The sequence below is a fragment of the Cavia porcellus genome, unplaced genomic scaffold (assembly GCF_034190915.1).
Source record: "Cavia porcellus strain 051 isolate PalLab524CR breed Dunkin Hartley unplaced genomic scaffold, mCavPor4.1 scaffold_22, whole genome shotgun sequence".
Taxonomy (NCBI): domain Eukaryota; kingdom Metazoa; phylum Chordata; class Mammalia; order Rodentia; family Caviidae; genus Cavia; species Cavia porcellus.
Genome location: NW_026947505.1, coordinates 49919956 through 49944425, shown reverse-complemented (window position 1 = coordinate 49944425; position 24470 = coordinate 49919956). Strand labels below are relative to the sequence as shown.

Sequence of the window (24470 nt, the reverse complement as noted above, 5' to 3'; positions counted from 1 at the left end):
AAAAAGCAAATGCCAGCAAGGATGTGGGTAAATGAACGTTGGGTTTCTTGGTGTAGCAACTTTATGAAGACAGTCTAGGGGACCTCAGCTTGAACACAGAAGTACTATGTGACCCAGCAACTTCACTTCTGAAAATGTACCCAAAAGAACCAAAAGGAAGGACTCAAAAAGATACTTGTACACTCATATAATAGCAGCATTATTTACAACAGCCAAAAGTAGAAACATCCCAAATGTCCACTTAGAATAAATGGATAAACAACATTGGTATACAAATCTAGTAGGATATTATTAATCCTTGGAAAAGACTGAAATCCTGTAATATGGATGAACTTTGAAAACATCATGCTAAGTGACATAAGCCTGACACAAAGGGACAAGGATTACATTGTTCCACTTATCTGAGGTGCTTGGAATAGTCAGATTGTTAGAGGTAGAAAGCAAAATAGTGACGTGAGAGGCTGGGAAGAATGAGGCAAAGAGAATTTATTGTATGATGTAAACAAAGTTTCAGTTTGAGATAATGAAAAACTTCTGGAGATCCAGTCAGCCTGGGAATACATACTACTCGAAGCAGGACAGTCAAGAAAGCTGGAATTGTCTGTGCTGAAAACACATGACTGCTTCTCAAATTCTCTTTTTTGCAAATCTCACCTTTTGTTTTCCTCATGGGCATCAGCCCAGCTCATTTCAGGAGAACTCTTGGTACAAATTATTCTAAACTCTATTGTGTACAAATACCACATTTTCTTCATCCATTCATCTGTTGATGGCACATAGGCTGCTTCCAAGATTTAGCTATTATGCATTGTGCTGCTATAAACACGGGTCTGCATGTATCCTTGTAATATGCCAGCTTTAACTCGTTTGGGATGATAAAAAGGGAGATGGCTACATCAAACGGAATTTCTGGGTTTTTCTTTTAACTTTTTGAGGATTCTCCACTCTAATTTTCATAGTTGTTATTGTAGTTTACATTCTTACCAACAATATAGAAAGATTCCTTTTCTGCTCATTTCCTTATACCACCCTGCTATAAAGAAAAAGAAAGGAGGCATTCGTAGGCTAATGGGTGCAACTGGAGGACACAAGGTTAAGTTAAATAAGCCTGACACAAGCTTGAATGTTGCATGATTTTTCTTACATGCCATTATATATACATACATATATATGTGTGTATATATAGATTTTTCTTATATGATATGTATCCATATATACATTTTCTTACATATATATATATATATATATATATAGAGAGAGAGAGAGAGAGAGAGAGAGAGAGAAAGCGAGAGAGAAAGCATGCTGGAGAGTGAGCAAAATAGTAGATAATAGGAAACAGGGATAAGTTCAAATAACTCCCCAAATTATCTCTTCTATCATTTCAAAACCATTTTAAGATAAATACTAATCTGTTTCATTTATACTAGTAGTTTCTTTTGCTAATTAAAAGGAAAGTTTTGTCCTTTTGTTTTCTCTTATAGAGACACACTTTTTGTTTGACTTATACTCAGAGCACCATTTGGACCACTCTTCTAAAATCATGATGCACAGTATATTAACCATTGTTATTCTCTTATTGTTTTGTTACAAAATTTGTTTTATTTCTTCATTGAAGAATGTTTTTTATATTTTCATTTTACTTGTATTACTTTAAAATAAGAAAAAAAGTTAAACTAAGCTCTTAGGTTCTTCTCAGTGATAACATTTTAAAGTTAGTGGCTTCCTAATGCTTTACCTCACTAAACTGGCCTAGTTCTGGAAATGTTTTCTGGAGACCAGCTGGATTTTGCAAACCTGGGTTGACAACATTTTTATTTTGTCAAGTAAGGAAAAAAAAATTTTTAAAGCAACTCTTGTGAATAATTACCATTCCCTACCTAAAATGTCATCTAGGAACAAACAGACCACGAGAAGCAAAGGCTGCCCGCAAGAAGCTGAGGAAGCCCCTCGGAGCTAACTGGGCAAACTCCAGATTGACGGTCCGTAGGGGTAAAAGGAAAAGCTGCGGCCTGAGAACTGTGATTTGTGCAGACATTATTGGATTAACGCGATCCTGCAGCTTCAAGGGTTGGTCTTGGGCTGCCTTCTACTTCAGACAGGAGCTTTATAAAATCCAAGGCAAGACTTTCGGGAAAATGGTGGAGTGGTGAGCAGCAGGGAAAGAACCTAAGTTTTGGTGTCCAGACTCTGGAACACAGCAACATGAAGTAGAAGACGAGGAGAGAAGTGGGTCCCACAGACACAGGAAAGAAGGATCTGAACTGAGACTTGAAACCCATGGAGAGAAATAATTCAGGAAGTTAGCAAAAATAAGAAACCCAGAGGCAACAGCCCTGCTGGATGGGGAAGCCATGCAGCCCCTCTGTGTGCCAGTGGAGGCCCTGTTGGCCAAGGGGAACCAGCAAGGGAGCTGTCTCCACCTCCCCCACTAGCCCACGGAGAGCAACCGGGCACAACGCAGACTAAGATGATAGTAACTGAGTAGGGAAGTAACCTGACATTTGTGTTGTGTGATTGACTTTGCAGACCTGGGGCTAGTAATCTGGGCAACAATTTGGAGGATAAATAATATGTAACATAGTAATGATTGTGGATTTCCTATTGTCAAAAAATAAAATAATAAAATGTCATCTTAGGCACCCTGCCATTGGGAGAGATCCATTTCACAATGAAGGCAGCCATCTCCCAGAGGAGTTTTAGCTGACATCAACATCATCACAGCAGCCAGGCACTTACATGTGGATCTCCACAACATTGACTCTGCCCACTACATTCACATGATGGTGCCTCTGACAGTAGAAACGCTCACCTCCTCTGAAAATAAAGGACTAACAGGGATATCATGACATTCCCTCCAGGACTACTATTCTGTAACTAAATAAATCCCAAATGCCTTTCCACATGTCACTGACTCCATATACATCTTTTGTGAAAATTATGGATGTGTACTTATGAACATATGTGCACATGCACATGTATATATAGATACAGATTTTTTTTGAGACAGAGTCTTGCTTTATCTACCAGGCTGACCTTAAACTCACTATGTACCTCAGGCTGGCTTTGAACTCACAGAGATCCTCCTGCCTCACCCATCCAAGAGTACAGGTATGCACCACCTTATCCGGTTACAGGTGGATGTATGGAAAGATAGATAGATAGATAGATAGATAGATAGACAGATAGATAGATAGATAGATAGACAGACAGAGAGACAGACAGAAAGACGGGATATATGGTAGGTTGAATTTTCTTCCCTTCATACAGTATCATAGAAGCCCTAACTCTTAGTACTGGAATGTGATTATACTGTACTTGGAGAAAAGGCTGTTAAAGAAGTAATTAAATTAAAATGTGGCCATTAGGGTGGGCCCTGAACTAATCTGACTGAGATCTTTGTAAAAGATTAGGACACAGAGAGAGGTACAGGGTGCACCACAGAGGGACCACCCTGTGCAGAGTGGCAGTTGTGTGGCCATTTGCAAAATGAGGCTTGGCACAGATTCTCCCTCGGGGGAAACCAGCCCTACCAGCCACTTGCTCTTGAACTTCCAGGCCCCAGAACTGTGAGAAAATTAATTTCTGTTAAGTGGTATTTTATTGGGACAGCACTAGTAAATTTATATGGATGATGAAATTAATTTTAGGTAAACAATGTTCATTTTGATAAATTAAATTTCAATTAGAAATTAAACTGTCATTTAACTGAATTAAACTGGACGAGAAAGTGCACTAAAACTGATGTGATCCAAACCACTTTTGCTGTGACTAAACAGCAAATACATTTTTGAAAACCACTTTGAAAATACCACAAATCCATCTCACTACATGCCATCTTTGACAAGTGCATTTATTAAGTTCTCAAACATTCCCTTTAAAGAGAAAGGGCACTGGTTTTGAACATGCTAAAGTTAGTATGGATTGATTCTTATCAACAAGGATATTTTAAACACTATAATATGAACTCAACTAATGTAGGGAGCTGCTAAAGCTGGAAATTGACCCCACCTGCGGGAGCTGGCCAGCTGGGTCCAAGAACAAAGACTGTCAGGGTGAGCCTCAGAGACAGTCATTCTGGGTCCCAAAAATCAGGCCCTTAGTTTGCCCTATACCCAGGTTACTAGGTGTGTCGTGTGACATTAAGTTGCTAAATGTATGAATAAATGCCCCTACAGAGGGGGTGGTTCTTTCCTCCCATGAAGAGAGTTTCCATCTGACCACAGCTTTTGTCTTTTCTTTATTTTTCTCATCCTCTTATGGTCCTTCATTCCAGGAACCCCAAAAGGCTCTGGTCACAGCATATGGCACCTGATCAGCAAATGGGGTAAGAGACAGAGGGGGAGGAGATGTTGGGACACATTTATAATGTAAGAACACATTTATAAAATACCAGACTTATAGTATTTCATGATCAGTTAAAGGAATCGGACCAAGTTTCTGTCCTGCTGTTTCTGCTGAATTCAGTTAACCTTGGAAGTGTCTAAAGCCCAGTTACATATCTCTGATAAGCACTGAGCCAGAGTAATCCTCTATACCTTAATGCGCCCTGGGCTAGTCAAAGACACCCTGTAAGGGTCCTTAACCTAGAATGTTTTTGTATTATAGTAATTCCTTTAACCATGCTCACTCTGTAAGGGTCTCCTCCCCTTGTTCCCAGAATGTTTCTATATTATGATAAACAATTCCTTTGTTTCAACAAATCTGTTTAAGACTAGCCCACCTGTCAATATATGACTCAATGCACGTAACCAATTATGTAATGTTTTGTCATTTGCTTTGTACCTCCCACTTCTGTATAAATTCTATATAAACTAAGCTCTCTGTAAACCCTGTGTTATTGCCTCTGTGGAATTATCCCACAGCAGTTCACTGGCATGAAGATTAAACTGTCTGCCAGTGTAAAGATTAAAAGCTGGCTTCTTATCTCCTCAGTGAAAACAGTCTTCTTTTCAGTTTGGTTTGGCTTGGGAATCTTCCCACAACAGGGACACTTCTTGCAACAGAGGAGAGAAGTGAATTGGTGTAGTTAATATTCATCACTGGAGTGAATTGATATTGACATCATCAGGTATAAAACTTGGAGCATAGAGAAATGAGTCCACTAGGCCTAGAGAGATAAAAAGAAGCCACAGTGAGAGAGAGAAACGGGTTCAGGAAAAGCCAAAGAGACAAACAGGCTTGGGAGAAGCCAAAGACAGAAAAATATTCTTGAGAGATGTCAAAGACAGAGAAGTAGGCTTGAGAGATGCCAAAGAGAGAAGCAGGTTTAAGGGAAGTCAAAAGGAAAAATTGGCTTACAAGAAACAAAAGGGAAAGTCATGTATTCATTTTATCAGTTGTTAGACATGGGGAAAGCAAATTCTCAAGAACCACAAATGTACATGGAATGGTTTGTTGGATGCTTCATTCTTGTATTTACTTTTCTTTTGTGGATCTTGATTAAAAACTATCTTGATGATTGTGGACTGGTGGGATGGCCACAGAGAAATGGGGCTGGAGCTCTCCTTGGGTGGTCTGTCTTGGTTGATTTTCTCTTGTTGCTGAGACAAAATAGCTGACACCCAAAATGAAGGAAGGTTACTAGCTTACAGTTTTGGGTGTTTCAGTCCATATTCAGCTGGCTCCAAGGAAGGATGGTATTGCTAAGGGGCAGTTATTCATGGCAGCTGCAAGTGACAAAAGAGAAAAGAGAGAAAAAAAAAGGCGGGGGAGGCATGTCCCTTTCTCTCCCTTATGTTGTATGCAGGCTACATGACCCTGGTTGGGTGCAGCACTCACACCACCAATCCCACCGCTAAACAACAGACCAATAACAAATGCTAGATTCAGCTGCTTCCATGACTGCATGAGGCTTTGGGGGACCATTTAAACAAAACAACACAGTCTTTGTTTTCAGACCTGGCTGGCTGGTTCCCACAGGTGTGGTCAATTTCCAGTTTCAACAGCTCCCTACAAACTAAGAAAAATTTAGTGGAGACAAAAATCAAAGACCTGTACCCTCCAACTATTCAGGCTCATGTTTGGATTCACTCACTATGCCACTGAACTTCACCATCTCCAACACACTCACACACACACACACACACACACACACACACACACACACACACGTGCTCCCATGCAAAGACAGAGACAGATAGAAGGTTAAGGAACAACACAAGTCTGACCACACAGACAACAGGTGCACTGAGGTCATTAAATGACACAGGTTCACTACAGTACAGGCATCTAGGATGGGCACCTGCAGAGCTGGTCCTCTGAGGCTGTGCTCATCCACCCTCTTCTGCCTGGCAGGTGATTTCTCCTCCCTTCTCTCCAGATTCCTGCCTTCCCTTGAGGCTAGGAGTCTGTCATCACCTCTTTCACAGAGTCTGACCCAAGGATTTCAGCCAATGAAGGCCTCTCTCTTCTCTCACATCCCATGACATAGATTACATGAGTCTCTCATTTTAATAACAAGACAATATAAATTAGACTCCTGGATCAGACTATATTTCACTGAACTTTCATACTGATTGATATAGACGCTACTCTAAAACATCATGGTCAGGTGAATGAAATTTTTCAAATTAGATCATCTTTATACTACTAGGAAACTTTATACCTTTAAAAATTTAATTAGTGGAATTTTTGAAACATGCAACACAGTAAGACCTTGGAGAATAACACCATATCTTAAAGCACTGTGAGGATGGTTTTCCAATAAGCCTGCCTTGTATTTCTCACTTGTGGTTTGTCTCCAAGAAGTACAGGCCATTCTTCATAGCCCTGAACAAAACCATTCTTTTGACAAGCAAAAAAGAAAAAATAACGAGATAGATAGATAGATAGATAGATAGAACTAGTCTTCCCATCTCTGTGCCACAGAAATATAAATTCAAGCATTGATTTATTTAACAGCTTAAGATGAGCAACAAGAAACCTCAGAATTTTAATGGCCATCTTGACCTCCTTGGTTTGGGGTCTGAAACCTGGATGCCTGTCTAATTTCTGTTCCAAGCCCACCCACAGACACCTCAGTAAGATGACTGATGACAGAGACCCGGATGGAGCAGGCCAACTGGGAACTCCAAATTTCCAGGGAAGGTCCAGCCAGAAGACAGTCACAGAGGAGCATGGTAAAGTAAAGAGCTAAAAGCGGGTTCCTCACCTTGTTAGGTCTGAGGATGCCAAACAGAACCCCAAGTCTCCAAACATACTTTGTTCATCTTCCCATAGCATCAGTTTTACATGTAAACCTAGGATACTATCTATGTCAAATTAATAGCATTCACAGTCTGTCCCATCACCAGCACGACCACCTGGGCACCATCTCCGGACGCATCAGGGACTGCACTAGATTCTTCCAGGGCAGTGATGACGAAGCTATGGCACGCATGTTATTTGTTTTTCTTTTAGGACAAAAAAATGTTAATATGTGAGTTACATTTTCTAACCTAAAACCTCAGCATTCAGGTCTAATCATGGTGGTGGTATTTCACAGTAAATAAGTGGATTTTAGATTGCAACTTGGGCACTGTCTCTAAAAAGTTCACCATCAGGACAACCCCCTCAAGATCCCTTCTGTCTCTTTCTCAGACAGAAGCTTTCTTTCTCTCAATAAATCTATTCTGCTCTTAACCTCCATTGTTTCTAGAATTTATTCTTTGACTTTAGAGAATGCAAACTCATACTGGACATCTAGCAGGTTGAGAGTTTCTTTCCCCTATATCATTTGGGAGTCTTCCATTGAAATCATTGGATAGAGGTAAAAGTTTGCTTTTATTTCATGGACTTTGCACTGGGACTCATTTAGGTAACAAATTTTTATGTTTCAAATTTTGTTAGGTCTTTGCTTATTGCTTATAATTCTTATGCTTTGTCTCATATAGTATTATTAAAATGATAAATCTAAGTTAAAACATGAGAAGGTTATAAGATTATAGTACTCAGTGGGACAGTTTTTATTCCTATTTTGTTCTTATACATGTTGCATTTGAACTAGTTACTAAATTTACTGGTAATACTTGTTGACTTTATTTGGACAATGGTGTTACAGACAGTAACATTAGAATGCCCCTTTAATATAAACTTCTGTAAAATGTGTCTTCTTTAATAAAAAATCTATGTCAGACTTAGAAAATATACATGTCTATATAATGAAACATGAGACTCCTTCCACCATTTAAAAGACACTAGGTCAGTGGATGTTCTTAAGACTTGGAGGTGAGGTTTCACTCGACACACTGGCTCTGATATACTTCTATACACTAGAAGAAATGTCAAGCCTGTTCTGCTTCAGTTTCCTTTCTCTGAATTTCTAACCTTTTTCTACCACTTTAAACTTTCCTTTTTAGAAGCATGCAAAATTAGAAAGAAAAGAACTCTACACTGTTCCAACCTTTTCCTCCTACTAAATTAAGCCCATAGAAAATGCATGTTTGCTAATGCCAAAGACAGGGAAATCATCTTAGATGAGGGCCATATACCCCATCTCGGGGTCAGATGAGACACTGGAATTTCATACAGGAGAACACACATAAAAGCCATGTTCTGGCTTAGTGTTCTGGGCAAGTCTCCTTTAGGTGACTGAATCTAAGGCACAGTGGGAAGAACTGACTGCTGGGTGAAATCAGAATTTATTTCTAAAAGCACCACAATTATGGGGCAAAACACATTTAGTGTAAAGGAAGCTCTTTCATTTATGTATATAAGAAAATATGTCAGTAATAAGTATGGACTTTAAAACCTTATAAAGCACTAGATAATGGTCCTGCTCAGGCATTTAACTATCCCTTATAGAATTTTTACAAACAGTAGTTACTCTGCTAAGAGTTAAATGCTCTTAGAACCGCCACTCTTAAAGCATCCCTTTGGTGAACCCCACTGAAGTCAATGGCTAATGGAATTGTGACCAGACAAACAACTGGATTCCTTTCTGGACACTGCCCTCTGGTTGTGTGGACCAATAGAAATAGAACCACTGAGGGGTCATGGCCAGGGCTACTCTGGTAGAAAAGGTTCCTTGGTGGAAACTGGCTACCAAATTATCTCATTTATCTACTTACGTATCTCAGATAGTAAAACAGAAATTTTTCCCAAGCTTTTCAGGCGATTCTAAAACTACTTAGACTGCCTCTCCTTTGGGAAATTAGGCTGAGGCAGCTTGCGATAATTATTTAAATTTCACAGCAGCGAATAGGGGAATGATTTGCATTTTGTGCCTTACAAATGTTAACTAAGAGAATAAAAAAATTTTCAATCAGCCTTTTATGTGTGCATAGAAGACTGATGCGCCTTTACTAACATGTAAAATGGAATAGCTAGATGATAAATACAAGTTTTTCTTGTGAACTTTAAGGATTAAAAAATTTAAGTAAAACATAGTCATGTCCTGGTGCTTGGCAGGATTGCCAAGGTGATTAGATGGGCAACACAAGTGTCTTGGGGACTTCTTTGCCCTAGCGCCCACGGCAGATTTCCCCAGGTCAATTGTTGCTTGTGTCTGTCTCCAAATCACCTTTTCACATATGTCCCTTTCCAATGAAGAAACGCAATAGTTTATTACAGAGTCACGTTTCCTTCTGTAACCATTCCTGTCACAATAAAGATCAATTATAACTTGTGCTTATAAATGTCTTATGGAAACAAAGTTCACAACCTACCTAGGAAGACAAAATTGCACAACAGTTTGGGAGTGGTTAGGCTGGTTGAATTTTGCCTTTTCTCTCTCCAGATGGCATCCAACTGTCCTAGAGTGGAATCTACTCAAGGCATGCCTTGAGAGTATAAAATCAAATAAAGAGGGGATGCCCAAATTATTTCTTTTTGCATAGACATGAGTAGCTCAGTGTCAAACTCTCTTACTCTTTTGGAATACATTTTTAAGCACTGAAAGATGTTCAACTGTTACATGTTGCATTTTAAGTGCAGACTGGGTAGCTCAATATCAAAATCTCTTACTTTTTTGAAATGCATTCTTAAGCACTGGAAGATACTCAACCCTTATGTGTTGAAAAAGAGCCATGTGATATTTCTCTACACATGTATGTGGCCTACCTACACCCCAGAGCCAAAATGGAATACAACTAAAACCATACTGTGAAAAAGAGAATGGTCAGATGTCTTTTAGGTTCAAACTTTTTTTTTACATTATTAAGAAATAATTCTTATTTATGCTCAAAGTATAATTATAATCCATCTGAGACTACCCCATTCATAAGTCTCTTTCTCTCAGTGACTTAAAACAAATCAAGCTAGAACTAAGAAAATATTCAGATGACCACAAGTATATCAATATCTTTAGAGGACTTAGACTTATAAGCTAGGCTGGAAAGATGTAATGTTACTCTTAAATCAAAACTGACTTCTAGTGAGAGACAAACAGCATTAAAAGCTACTGCTGCATTTGGAGATGAATGTCATGTTACTAGTTTTAGAAGGCCAGAAGACAAATAGCCAGGGGAGACTACCAATTACAAATGGATCGCAAGCAGTCCCTATTGAAGACCCGCCTAGCAACTAGACAGGAGATTGGAATAGGAAACATTTACAGACATTTTTTAGACATATGTTCTTGAAGGTCTAAGAAGAATTAGAATTAAACCATTCAACTTTAAATTATCAGCTAAAAGGACACCCTTTTGACTTCTTAGATTGTTTACAAAAGGCATTGATAAAACATGTGTCCTAGATCCTAATTTATTCTTAAAGTTTATTACCCAGTAAGCCTCAGATATCAGAAAAGGTACAAAAGATAGATTTTTGTTCCAGGTATTTCATTTGATACTTTAGTTAAAATTGCCTCTTTAGTAATCTATAATCGGAACTGGCAGAAAGCCAAAGAGAGAAAACAAACAGACCCAAAAGTAGCTGCCTTTGCTGCAGCCCTAAAAACAAGAAATAGAGCTTAAATCTGACTTTCTCACCACCAAGAAGAGCTCAAAGACTAGGCTCAGCTGCCACTGCTGTGGAAAGCCAGGTGACCTCAAGAGGGACTGCATGAGAGCCCCCCCCCCATCTATGCTCTGACTGCAAAGGCTGCCACTGGAAGCAAGACTGCACCCTGAGCAGAAGCCCCAGAGTTCACATTTGTATTCCCAGGTGGTCTAGCAAGACCTTGGGCACTCTTCTTCCTCCCTCCGGCTAGACTGCTATTTTTTTCTGTCATCCCCAGAACAAGCCCTGAGTAATCATGATTAGAGGGGAAAAAACAGCCAATCGCTGGACACTGGCACACCCCTCTTTCCCTTCACAACTCTGGCCTTCCTTCTAAGCAACACAAAAGACACCCCCCAAAAAAATCTTGCTTAAACTGTAACTAGCATAACTTTCTCTTCCCTCATTCATTTGAGTTATACCTAAAAGCCTAGTTCTCATCCTGGAGAGATTTTATCCTGTCTAGATACTGTAAAAAAATTGTATTATATCTATTATCTATATATCTATATCTATCTCCAAGTTGCCAACTAACCAAAATGATGCTGAGACTGGTTTTTAAAAATGCAGTGCATATTGCTGCTCATGTAAAAAGCTTAAGAAGAGTTTTTCACTGGTCTAAATAATATATTAATCTTGTTCTCATATGTCATAAAAATTTAGTTATAACTAAAACTAAAGGGACTTAGACAACATGTCAGACTTCATTAATAAAGGGGCCTATGAGCCAGTGGGTTACAATTGCTATCCTTTAATAACAAAAACAGTTTCTAAACTTACCTGTCAGCTCTAATGCTCATGCTTTGATCATACATGTTCTAATATCTCAGAATATTTGTTCTTTCCTAGAGGATGTCAAATCCTAAGGCATCGTACAGATAAAACCAGTAACATATGCTAGATTCCTTTTAGATTCTTTTACTAGGATCCATCAGATTTTGTCCAGAGAGTTATATGATACATAATGAGACCTTAACTAACTATACTAAACAGGCCTTAAATGACACAACTGTTCTCTCCCTCTCCTAAATAAAAAATTAAATAAGTAAGATAAGTCACCCTCCAAAATTGGATGGCATTAGACATTCTAACAATAGGGGGTACTTGTACAATTATGAAAACTAAATGTTGTATGTACAATCCTGATTCCTCTGCTAGTATCTCAATAGCTACTCAAGATATTATTAGATAACAAATCAATGACACATCAGACTCTAAAATTCCCTGGACCTTGTCCTTAACCTTATAGGAAGCCATTCCTAGCTCCTCTTGGTAAAAATCTTTGCTGACTGCACTCGTAATTATCCTGTTGATTCTATCACTTGGCCCATACCTACTTATTTCTTTGCCTTTGTCTTCTCCAGACTTAAAGCTGTGCGCCAGCCAAGCTGAAAATGCCTGGTGTCTATTAAGGACCTTTAGATAGACCCTCTGTAGAGTACCTCTGACTACTGATCAACAACTAGGACCTTTTCAGCCAGAAGAAGCCAGATCAGTCATCTCCATTACTCCCTCTTAGTTTGGAGTACTTCTTTAGAGAGGGTAATGTTATGGGCAGATAAGTTAGATAGAAATATTATGGGCAGTCAGACAGGGATTGGCCCTTGAAGGGAGCAGTGCAAATGATTAGGTATCTTGCAATGTTGGGGAGAGAGATACTTCCTGCTGCGGGCCAGATCGCAAAAGAAAAAACAAATGCACCAACATACTTCCTAAGGATAACCATCAGGGACAGATACTCTAAGGAGGTATCCATCACCTTAAGGAAGCCAGAAGGAGCCACTAACCCAGCCTCCTACAGGGAAAGGCTGTGTTCTGCATTCATGGCCACTTGCTACATTACTCACTTTCCCATCTGATCCTGGTTTAATCACTTCTACCTGAGCAATTATACTCATGATCTTATTGGCTGACCATGGTTCCATTCCACTTCATGGTTCTACCCCACCTTGAAATTTCCTGTTTTTCCCCACCTTAGACCTGCCTCACTTTGTAGTTTTGCTCTATCAAATTCCTAGAAAAGGCAGGGTCCTCGACAACCCATTCAGGATTCCTTCTGTCTCTTAGGCAGAAGCTTTCTTTCTCTCAATAAATATATTCTGCTCTTAACCTCTATCATTCCTAAAAATTCATTCTTTGATTTTAGAGAACACAAACTCATACTGGACATCTAGTAGATTGGGAGATTTCTTCCCCCTATTTCAATAAGATGTGATATCATATCATATACTATAATTTATCTGCTACTCCTATTTTCTTTAAAGTTCTTTTTATTTCCCATTATTCATACCTATTAGTCCTAGGCCTTTTATCATGAATAACTTATTATATTAAACTTTTTCTTTAAAAATAAAGTTCACCATTACTGTCCTAGGACCTCAAACCTAATATGAACCTTGAATACATACAAATCATTTTTTTTAAAAACCCAACCATGGGGAAATTGTTTTCCATGAACCTGTTTCCTAGTGCCATAAAGGTTGGTGACTACTGACCAGGCAACGCTTAGTAAGCCCTTAAGATCTACCATCCAGGCTGATCTGTCTTCTTACAACTGTTGCTTTTGCTGTTACCAAACAAATGCCCTTTGTAGAGAATAATTATTTGGCACTTGTAAATTATTTAGACTTGAAGGCTTATGAAATTTTTCCAGTGTTCTCTAGTCAGGCAAAATGACACAAGTTTTGATAACAGAAACACAAGCAACAATTAAACCTAGATTTTAAACATCCATGAGTAGGCTGGACTTTAAACATCTGCAAGTTAACTCAGTGGCATAAGCGCCTGCCTGGCAAGTGTGAAGTTGAGTTCGATCCTCACTACCAAAAAAAGTAATTAATTAAATGTAATTTAATAAACATCCACAAGTATAGCGTTTGATAAAGAATTCTCAGTTTCTGCTTTTTTGTCTCACATCTCAAAATATTATAGTGAAGAATTGTTTGTGAAGAAAAATAAGTAAAAACAAACTTCCCCCCTCTTTTCAGACACAAGTAAGCACTTTTTATGCTTTAATCAAGAAAAAAAAAGTTATTCTGCTTTCTAACATAAGCCAATTTAAAGCAGTATGATCATCCAATCTTGAAGTTGGTTTCAAAAAAAACAAACTTGAACACGCCATACACCTTTAAAAAAGAAAAAAATCCTTGATTGTTTGCTATGCTAATATCTGAATACAATTCATGAGTTTGGGGAAAATTAAATCATGCAAGAAAGTTCAACCATGAGCAACAAGCTAATGTATACTGTGATTCTGGTACTTTTGTGAGAGAGTTGTTTCCGTTAATTACTTCTGTGATTTTATTTGAACCAGTATTCTGAAACAGTACTTCTTTGCACATGAGGCAAATGTTTTCTTTTCTAACCACTTCTGCCTCTCAGTCTTTATTTGTCAGAAGTAAATATAACATCAGACAAATAGCTTGCAACTATTTATTATTTTTATCCAAGCATAACTAGCCCATACTCTAAACTGGTATAGCTGTTAGGGGCTGATCAAAGTTTTATTTTATTTTTGCTTTCCATAATCTCTTCAAATGTATCCAAGGGGATACTGGAGCAGATTCCATAACTATTTATACAACTACTTAAGAGACCAAAAAGAATTAAACTGTCCAGTTTTGAAGAAGCAAGGAACTGACCTGGTTGTAAGAGGACATCTGCGCTATCCTGCAGGGTCCTGCTTCAAGCCGCCTCCTGCTGGGGGTGGGGAGGGCTAGCTTCTTTTTTCTCCATCATCCAATCTCCTGCTGGCCAGTCTCTCACCCTTTCCAGATCAAGGCAGGAAACAGGCCCCAATTTGGTGTCTGCACACTCTGTGAATGTCTGAGTGGTGCTCACCTGCCTTCTGCTGGCTTTCCTTCCTTCTGCTGCTTCTGGATTTCTGGAAACCAGCTGCTGCAGGAGCCTCATTTTTACCCAGCTCTCCCCACTAGGTGGCCTCACGCAGGCCTCCAAGAAATCCTCAGGTATGCTTTGCCCATGAAACTTAGGGAAAGCAGGTGATGCAGCTGCCTATGCCACCTAATGAGCCCTGTGCAGGCAGGAAACACATGTACACCTCAATTAATTATCCTTTAAAAGTCCTACCACTAGCACTAGGCTTGTGATAAAGTGCCAACAAACGTCTTTCAAGACATTTTCCCAACAACCCTCAGGCACCTCCCTCCACAGGACTAAAGACTGAAACCTGCCTTTGCGTGCTACGCTTCACCCCTACCACTGAGGGACATCCCAAGCCTCACCGCTCAGATTTTTCAAGTGGCCAATGGATTCACAAGTTTCCAAAATGTTCTCAAATATCTATGCTGACATTTCTACTCCATAGACTAGCATTTTCCTTTGGAAATCCACAGAACTTCAAAGAATGCCTTAGTCAAAAATGTAACTTAGTACTCTGTTATATCACACACACGTGCACAAATGTTTAGGACAGACAATTTCCAATTAAAGTTCACTTTTACTCTTATTTCTAATAAAAGTGGGTAATTTGAACATTATGCGGGCTCTCAGGGACATCAAATTCAACACACATGCACACACCCAGTGGTGACTCTTAACTCTCCGCAATTCTAAAAGACCTAGCTTGATTTCTGGTCCTAATTCCACTACTTGGAACAAACCTGCCTCCTGCTATTCAGATATCAAGGACTGGTTTCTAGAATCTGGCCAAGGTTACTCTCTGCCAGCTTTAATTCTCCTTGTTCTTCATTTGGCCTAATTCTAGACCCTTGTTGTCCAGGCCACTTTACCATGGATAGCTTGAAGGTGGTCCTGTCTGTTATAAATATAGTGCCCAGAATTAATTAGGGAGTAGAGTGGACTCTGTGTTTTTTTGATCCAAACATCATAGGGAGGGAGTAGATGGTGGTGGCCTGGGCCCAGGTTCTAATTTCATCTCTATTATTTATTAGCTACGTGACCACAGGGAAGTTATTTCGTTCTCCCTTAGTTTCTTCATCCATTAAATGGGAATGGTGATAATTCTATTTCCTCCTTAGGGGGCTGTCACAGGGCTGATTTCAAGTTGTAAACACTCCTGACTATGCCTGACAACCAAAAAGCCCAACAAAGTGTTAGTAAGGAAGGCCAGACTTTATCAATGAAATCCGCTGGGCTCCTGAGCAGCTGCTTCCCATACTGGTTCATTCAGAGCTGGTGAGCTACTGAAATTCCAGATTTTTTTTTTTACATGAACTGATGCTCAGTGGGGCTGCTTTATCTTTTACTGTTTAAACTGACTCTTTGACCTGAGTGCAGAAATAGACCTTTAACTCCATTGGGAGCCAAACACTCCAGTATTAGATTCTCTTGTCCAGACATGATAACACGGGCCTCAAAGCTTATCCTTCTAGATTTACCCTTACTGCAACTCTGACTGATGTCTCTTTTATGTCTTTATTTTGGTGAGTGACACAAAATATAAGGTTAGGGACAGAGCCACCCTCTCCCCTCCTTATTCTTAGCTATAGCAAGGAAGTCCCTAAATGCCCCTGCAAAGACAGACACACTTCATCTTGTCTATTAATGGGAAGGGTCAGTGACTCTGATTTATCTGTGGATCTCTGGTTTGGGGGACCTCTGTTGTAAAATGGATATAACAGTCATCTTGCCACAAGGATCAAAGGGGACGGTGTGTTAGGGACACCTAGCCAAGGTACAGTCATCCTAAAGACATTAGAAAGTCAAAAAGGAGGAATTCAGTGGTCATTTCATGGCCATTTCACAAAACTCTCATTGGTGAAATACAACAGCATCTGGAGACCCACAGAAAGAGAGAGAAGTTTACTCTGCAGAGGCCCAGTTAATGTCATTTGCAAGGTAGACAATTACTGCCACTGTAATGGAGGTAGCCAAGGTTAGGTACGTAAAGGCAGCAAGGTAGACAACACAGGCTCCTACATGCATGCATGCAGAGTTCACAAACAATATCCTCACTCATGCAGCGGATTCTGATGTTTTGTATGGAGTTTTATGTTTTAAAATATGACTCACTAAACTGGTTTCATTACCTTAATGAGTCTTAACTCACATATGAGGACAGTAGACAAAGCATGCTGCAGTCTACAGTCTAGCAGATTGACAGAAAAGGAAAAGAAGTTGTCTGGCAAAAATTGTTGCAAAGGTTTTCCTGGTTGGTTTTGAGCTTTTGTTGTGGAAAAAACCAATTGTTCTGGAATATTGCCAGAACTCAATGTTTCTCTCTTTTGAAAAGTCTTCTAATTCAATTCTCAACTCTGCTGGCTTTGTTCTCATCTCTCACACCTATACAAGGTTGACTTTTTGTTCCATTTTGTTTTATAAAAACTTTCACTGTTTTAGGGAGCCTGTCACCAGGACCACAATGTAGGTATTTCAAGCTTCCAGATCTTCTTACAGGTATTCAGGCAATCAACCGCTCTCATTTTTGAAAGGAGGGGCAGCAACTCTACCTGACCCTGCCCTCTGTGGATATCACCCCTTACCATATCACCAGTAATCTCCCTCTTCACAGCCGAGGCACACAGCGGCCGGGGCCTCTGATCACCCCCACCTCATCCTCGAAGGTTCAGGCCTCTGCCCAGCACCTGTTTTGGGTGATATACTCACCTGATCTTCCTAGTCCTCAACCAGACTCACAGTCCTAGTTTGCAGAACCCTCTTCCCACTGTTAACCAGGGGAGGAGGGGGGTGCGGGAGTCAAATGGTAAAATCTACCAATTATCTCAACCTTAATATCTTCACTTGCACACTGGAAATGCTGCTATTACCTTTGGGGCTTTCCTGAGAATTAATGTGGGGGAGGGTACCAGGAATCAGACTCCAGACTTCAAGCCTGCCAGGTAAGTGAGCTAAATCTTTGGCCCCCTAACGATTAATTTATGTATAGAAGTTCCCTCTCTTCACTGAAGTGGCATGGCCACATTCCTCCTTTTGCTTTGAAAACATCACTGACTGTTTCACTGTTTTCAGATTTAATCGAGTGTGATAATCTGAGCGTCTGGGTCATCTGAAATGCTGTGGAAACCATAAAGCCTGAAAAACAGATTTCCAATGAGGCTACTTTGAGGAGATGGTCCTCCTCGGATCATTTCAGAGAAAAGGAAGGCTTTGTTCTCATCTCTCACACCTATACAAGGTGACTGTTTTCTTCCGTTTTTGTTTTATAAATGCTTTGGCTGTTCTAGGGTGCCTGTCACAATACCCTCTCCTCAGCAGGATGACCCACGCAGGGATCACTGGGGAAACCCTACCCACCGACGAGGCGCTCGCCTGGGCCAAGCATAAGGTGTTTCTCGGGGCGCTGAGCCCCAGGGCACCGCGGGCAGGAAAATTTTCTCACCTGCCAGCAAGGGGTGGTGCAGGAAGCCCACCCTGGCCGGGCGCCTAAGCTCCCAGCTCTCTCGGAGGCTCTCTGCAGGCTGCAGGAAGGTTCAAACTTGAGTTCCCTGTCTTCCCGTGCTCTCCCCTGGGCACCCCCAAACCCTGTTCCTACCCTCCCACCCCCTTCTGCAGCCCATTCTCCTCTCTACCCTTCACCTGCCAAACTGCAAAACAAAACAAAACCAGAAACGGAAAGCCCACCGCCGTGGCCCCTGCACACACCCGCACCCCGGCTCTGCTGGGCCCGGGCGCCCCGTCCCGCCCCGGGTTACCGGCTGGCGCAGCCTGGCGCGCGGCTCCGCCGGGTCCCAGCTCCCAGGCCCGGTGGCCGCGCTCGCCGCCCAGACCGCTCCGGCCGCCGAGCGCAGCGCGCTGCGGACACGGACACGGACACGGACACGCGCGCGCCGACAGGGGGCGGGGCGGGGCGCAGCGGGGACCACGAGCTGGAGGGAGGCGCCTCCCAGCGCCGGCGGGGCGCGGGCAGCCTGCGGGAGAGCCCAGAAAACCCTTACAGGCTCGCTGCTCCTTGCGTTGGGTCAGAGCCTGCTGCAAAGGAGAGGCAAAAGAATCCTGTTTGTTTTTTGTTTTTAACTCTTCTTTGGCTTTGCAGTGGGTTTTGGTTGCTCAGGCCAACTCTGAACTCAAAGAAGGAATGGAGAGCAGCGTGGTTTGAGCCTCTTAAAAATCCTCAGCATTGGGTTCAAGTTCAGGAAGGTCTGCGTCCTCCATAAGACGCTGGGTACCAGGAAGCTCAGCTCAGGGCCTCCTCCTATCCACAGAGCACCTGCAAACAGTCAACTGCATGTCCTTCAAGCAGGGCACCAAAGGGAAGGATTGGGCCAGGCTAGTTTCACATTAATAGGCTGGGCTAGATCCTTCTCCCTTCCAGCAAATATTTATTGAGACCATATCCCTTGCCAGACAGCAGGCTCTGGGGATACAGCACGCTAGAGCTTATATTTACATACATAAAATGTGAAATGTTTCAGAGAATCATAAAGTGCTGTGTACCGAAAACAAAAACAAAAATGAATGCAAGAAATGGATGTTTGGTGAGGGACAGTTCTAAGTGGCTGGGGATACCCTCACAGTCCAATTAGGACGTTAGGAAGTGAGACTGCGGTATGCTGTCTGGAGTGAGAGCCCTTGCTGTGTGCTGCACTGAGACGTTTACTGTTCGGATATTCCAGAGCAGGCAGATAGTAGTCCTAGTTCTATTTTGCGAATGCAAAAATGAAATGGTAGCTGAGAAAGTTACAGAAATGCCCAAGATCTCCGTAGTAAGTGAGGGAACTAATTAATATCCAAGCACAGAAGCCAGGTACCCAAACCACTCGTTTAATGACAGCCATTCTGCATGGAGGAGATGCCACCGTGAAGCACACGTGCAGTGCAGGCTGGTGGTGCCAGAAGAGATGTCATTCCTGGAAATGACATCTGAGTCACTGATTCTTTTAAAGTAGCTTCATTTTTGCATGTAAAATGAAATATTTTGGAAACCATCTTCATAGCTTGGGTGTATATGCTGCATATGCCTCATGCATAGGCAACTGAATTTTAAACAACATAATCTGCCTGTGATGAGAGTTGTTAGTAGCTCCAGAGCCTCTAGTTCACTGCAAGTTGTACGTTCCTTTCATAGGGAAGCAATCTATCACCCTGGCAGCAGAGAGGACACTGCCTATCCTCAGTGTCTGCTGAAGCTTCAGAGAGCATGGGGACAGAATCACTGCTGCTGAGAGGCAACGGTGCCCACAGACAAGGTCCACTTTCGCTGTCAGCTTCAGGGGACCTTGTTCTGCTCAGAGTACCATGGGGTCATGAGGCAGAGAGCCAGGGAACATTGTCCTGTGTAAAAAAGCTGGGTTGCTCATCATTAGTTTCAGAAGCCAAAGCTGCAGCATCCATCATTAATAAGACAGCAGAGCTCATGTCTCTGCTAGGTAGTTCCACGTTTCCACGGCTGCATTTCCTTCTTCATCGCAGCGAGGGTGGCAACACCTTTCTGCCTATCCTTCAAGGTGCATCTCAAATGCCACTTCTGCCAAGAGGCCTTCCTCTGCCCAGCTACAGATGAGCTCCTCACTTAAAACCTGATACCACTCCTATGGCATCTGGCCTTTTCCACTTTAGAGCAGCATATATGTTTTAACTCCAATTACGCCTACTTTGTTTTGTTTCTCGGCAGTATCTTACATCTTGCAGGCACATAATGAGCGTAGTCTTGTTGTTACTAATCTGCAAGAACCCAGATTCTCTGTCTTAATCTTGTCTTTGCATTCCAAATGTCCAGCTCACAGAATCTAGTAACAAGACTCAGTTATGTCATGATAGATGTTTGCCAATATAAGCTAATGAACAGTCTGCTCTGAGGTAAATTATATTTGCCCCATTCCAAGATTGGAAAATTTGGTTTTTAAAAGTAATTTCCTTAAGGTCACAATACTAACCATTGATAGAGTCGGGACTTAAACCCAGAACTGTTTGCTTCTAAATGCGTGCTCTTCGCCACAAGCTCATACTTCACAATATTCAGTCATTGCTTCATGCACCGCCTCGACCTTTTGACATTTATAGATATTGGTGCTCAGCTCTGCACCAAGCACCAGGACAACTGCAAAGGTTAAAAGGTTAAAACGCTGTTCTTGCTACTTAGAATTGCTCATTATCTAGTAAAAGAGACAGACAAGTAAAGACATAAACATCTATAAAATGTCATAAAGACCTATAGGAGCCTTTTGTTTCATTCAGTGATGGGAAGTGAAAGATGATAGGATTCACAGAGAAGACAGACTGTATGGTTTTAATTTTGAAGATATATAGTATTTTCTTACAATGGTAATGAAGTTCTTGAGTTGTAAACAGAAGGATAATATGCAAAAATGAACAGTGAACACATGCAGAGGCTGGTCCTCTAATTCAGGATTGCAGTGTGGAGAGGATGGCGGGATGAGGCTGAAAGGATTGGCAGGGACAAATTGCAAAGGTCCATGGAGTGGCTTCAAGGAGTCCACCATCTCCTATAAATGCATAAAAGAGTGTTTGTATATGTGCATGTCAACAGGACTGACAGGCAGAGAAGCTACATCAGGGGTATAAGAAAGAGAGGTCAGTTTCCCTTCATACAGCCCGTTACTTGAACTGTGAACTACAAGTAACTCCAAGGAACTATGATACTAGCCAGCATATGCTGAACACATGGATTCTGGATGGATGCGTAGCTCACCCTTGTTATATTGGATCCAAACACACCATTTCTGGGCAAGAAAGCTAAACTCCAGCCCTTTCTACATTTGTATCCTTATACTTTCCAAGAATGAGCAGAGGGAAGTGCTGGGTAGCTGGGAGGCCAGGAGGTGGACCCTCTTACTAGGGTCTGGCAGCTGAGAACGTGTCGTGGGGAGACAGAAGAAAGCAGGTCTGCAGGGAGGTAGGACTCTGAGCCTGTTCCATTGAACCATCACACTTCACGTACCACAATAAGTTGCATACCCCCAAAATCATATGTTCTGACCCCTTGTATCTCAGCATGTGACTGTACTTGAAAACAGAGCTTTAAAGGAGGTGGTTAAGGTAAAGGAGATCATTTAGGTAGTACTAATTCAACTTGACTTGTGTTCTTAGAAAAAGATTAATACATAGAGAAATACCAGGGGCACATGAGCACAGAAGGATGACCGCATGAAGGGACAGCCAGGGGTGGCCATCTGCAAGCCAAGGAGGGAGGCCTGGAGCAGAGACTTTCCTTATGACTCTTAGAGGAAACCAACCTTGCTGACACCTTGATTAGGATTTCCAGTCTCTGAACTGTGAGAAATAATTTTCTATGTTTTAAAGCCCAGTAGGGGGTATTTATGGCAGTGCCAGCAGACTTAAAAATTTACAGAACAACAGTTCAAAATTCATAGAAAAATTTTTATTAATTTAAAGATGGTGACAGAATAAATTTGAAGGCTGTGGCCCTCTCTAGTCACAGAGTTCTGCACCTCTGCACTTCATGGGTTAACTAACCCCATGAGGCCAGATCTTAGGAGTGGGGGAAAGGAGATCTGAATACAGCATGAGATCTATCAGTGGAGAAGTGTGGCTGAGGCTAGGACGGATGGATGTTCTTTGGAAACAGAAGTGAGAAGAGAGGAAGGCTGATATCAGAATAAGTAGCTAGAGAAATAAGACACAAACTAGAGGTGTAGAACGCAATAGAAAAATGCACAGTAATGCCTAAGGCCCAAGGTCATTTGATTAAGAATCAAAGCTCTTAGCTTAGAGGTCATATGGTGGGAACTGGGGCAGATTGCTACTGGAAAGGAGTATAATCACAGGCTGTTCTGCCAAGGAGGCTGCAGAGGAGGGAGTGGCATGAGGTGCAGACCAATGCAGGCCAAGGGTCCAGGAGGGCAGGAAACTAGCCACACACTGTTACCAAGGTTACATCAGCTGTGCAAGGGCTAATGGAAGGGTTTCCAACAAAAGCTCCATGTGGCCTCACTATAATGTGAAGTAGAGCTAGAGCTTTTCTTGTTTGTTTATATCACCTGAATCCTCTTACTAGAGCTACAAAAGCAGCAACTATGCTGCTTCAGTTCAACGTGAGAACTGTCCCTGGCATCTAGTAAACACAGCAAACATGGCGAATAAATGAATGGGCTGTAAGAGGGAAGAAAGGTCATGTGTATTCATGTTTCAGAGACTTAAATATGCTTACGGATTGAAAGCAAGGACCCAAAAAGAAGAAGGAAATTGAAGACTATTGAGAGAAGAAATAAGATACTAAAATATGAAAATGAGTCAAAAGAATGTTAGAGAAAAAAAGCTGAATCTTTCTTTGGGAAATGAATTTATGTATCCATTTAATGGTTAGTATCTTGCATTGCTTTGGACCTTTTGGGGATGGTGAGCTTATGTGAGGGGCAGGGTTTATAGAAAGAAAAGATGAAATATATTCATTTCCATTTGTTCAAGATGACACCATCTAGTTAAGAAGTTTTTCGGGGAAAAATATACAGTAAAGAAACACATCAAGTACGTTCCCATTTACCCAGCATTTCTCTCCCTCCTAGTCCTATTGTTCCCCCGACAGAGCTGTGCAGACATCCACCCACAGAGCGCTGCACCAGGCAGACAGAATGTCTAATGTGTTTAGTTCATGCAGTCGGAATGATGGAGCTGTGAGCAGCTCTGAAATGCCACCTAAAATACATTTCATGACAGAGTGGGGTCCGGGGAGAGGAAGAAGGAGACCAGACAAACTGGGGAGAAGCTATAACCACATGGGAGTCGTATGTATCTCTGAGCTGTAACACTGAAATATCACTTTCCCTCCAAATTGGATCTGTGCATTTTTGGAGTGAATTTCTGGCAGATTCTTGTATGTTTACTATCACACAAGAATAAGAGCTCTTCAGTTTATTGGTTCTGTGCTCACTTACTCTTTGTAAATAGAAAAGAAAAACTGGTCTGTTCTGACTCTTTTTTTTTTTTGTTTGTTTGTTTGTTTCTTGTTATTCCTTAAGTGGTATCACAGCCAATATAAGGTATACTGGAATTATTCCAAAATGAAAAGACCTATTGAGTCCGGCTTTGACGTTGGCAGTTACAGCTACACAAGTCCTGTCCCACAAGTCCTGTCCCATGTGTATTTCTGCCCACTCTCTTTTCTGGGTACCTGCTTGGTATTTCCCATCAGTGAAGCAGTGAGGACATGCGGTCTGTCTGGCATCATAGGAAGCTACCTTTACCTTCCTGGTCCCTTCCCTTCTGGGGAATTTTGTACTCACCACCCTCATCCAGAGGTTTCATTCTCTTTTTGGTTTCAGCTGATGGCCCAGCTTTATGAAGCCCTGCTCTCATAAAACATGAACTGACCCAACTATAATGCCCAAAATGTCACTTGCAGGGTTTAAATGGGAGCTGACCACCTCAGAATACCTGCAGGCTCCTGAACACTGCTGGTCTGGAAATTATCCAGCATATTTCACATCTCCCAATTTTGGCCTTACTTCTTAGCAGCAGGTAGTCAGGGATGAGTGAATGTGCCTGGGGAAGGTTTCACTGACTGTAATGGTTGATACACTGTGTCAAGTTGAGAAGTTTAGAAATTTAGCTAAGTAACTCGGGAGGGAGTCAAGGTCCTCACTTTATAAATGTCCTCATCCTGAGCAAGAGGAGGGCACTGAGATAGTGTGTAT

At 41.4% G+C, this 24470-nt stretch overlaps 1 protein-coding gene across 7 annotated transcripts in view; it reads right to left on the bottom strand.

Annotated features, from left to right (window-relative positions):
- Positions 1-18707, bottom strand: part of Mrap2 (melanocortin 2 receptor accessory protein 2) — a 51599-nt gene extending 32892 nt beyond the window's left edge. For 2 of the 7 annotated variants that reach the window (XM_063233169.1, XM_063233171.1), the window contains exons 1-2: positions 18552-18689; positions 18239-18317 (exon numbers count right to left, since the gene is read on the bottom strand). The gene's annotated coding sequence lies outside the window, so the exon portion shown is untranslated. Of the gene's footprint in view, positions 1-14558; positions 14951-18238; positions 18318-18501 lie in introns of all 7 variants that reach the window. The other 5 variants (XM_063233170.1, XM_013157818.2, XM_063233173.1 and 2 more) reach the window with 5 other exon arrangements.
- Between the last annotated feature and the right edge of the window lie 5763 nt (positions 18708-24470).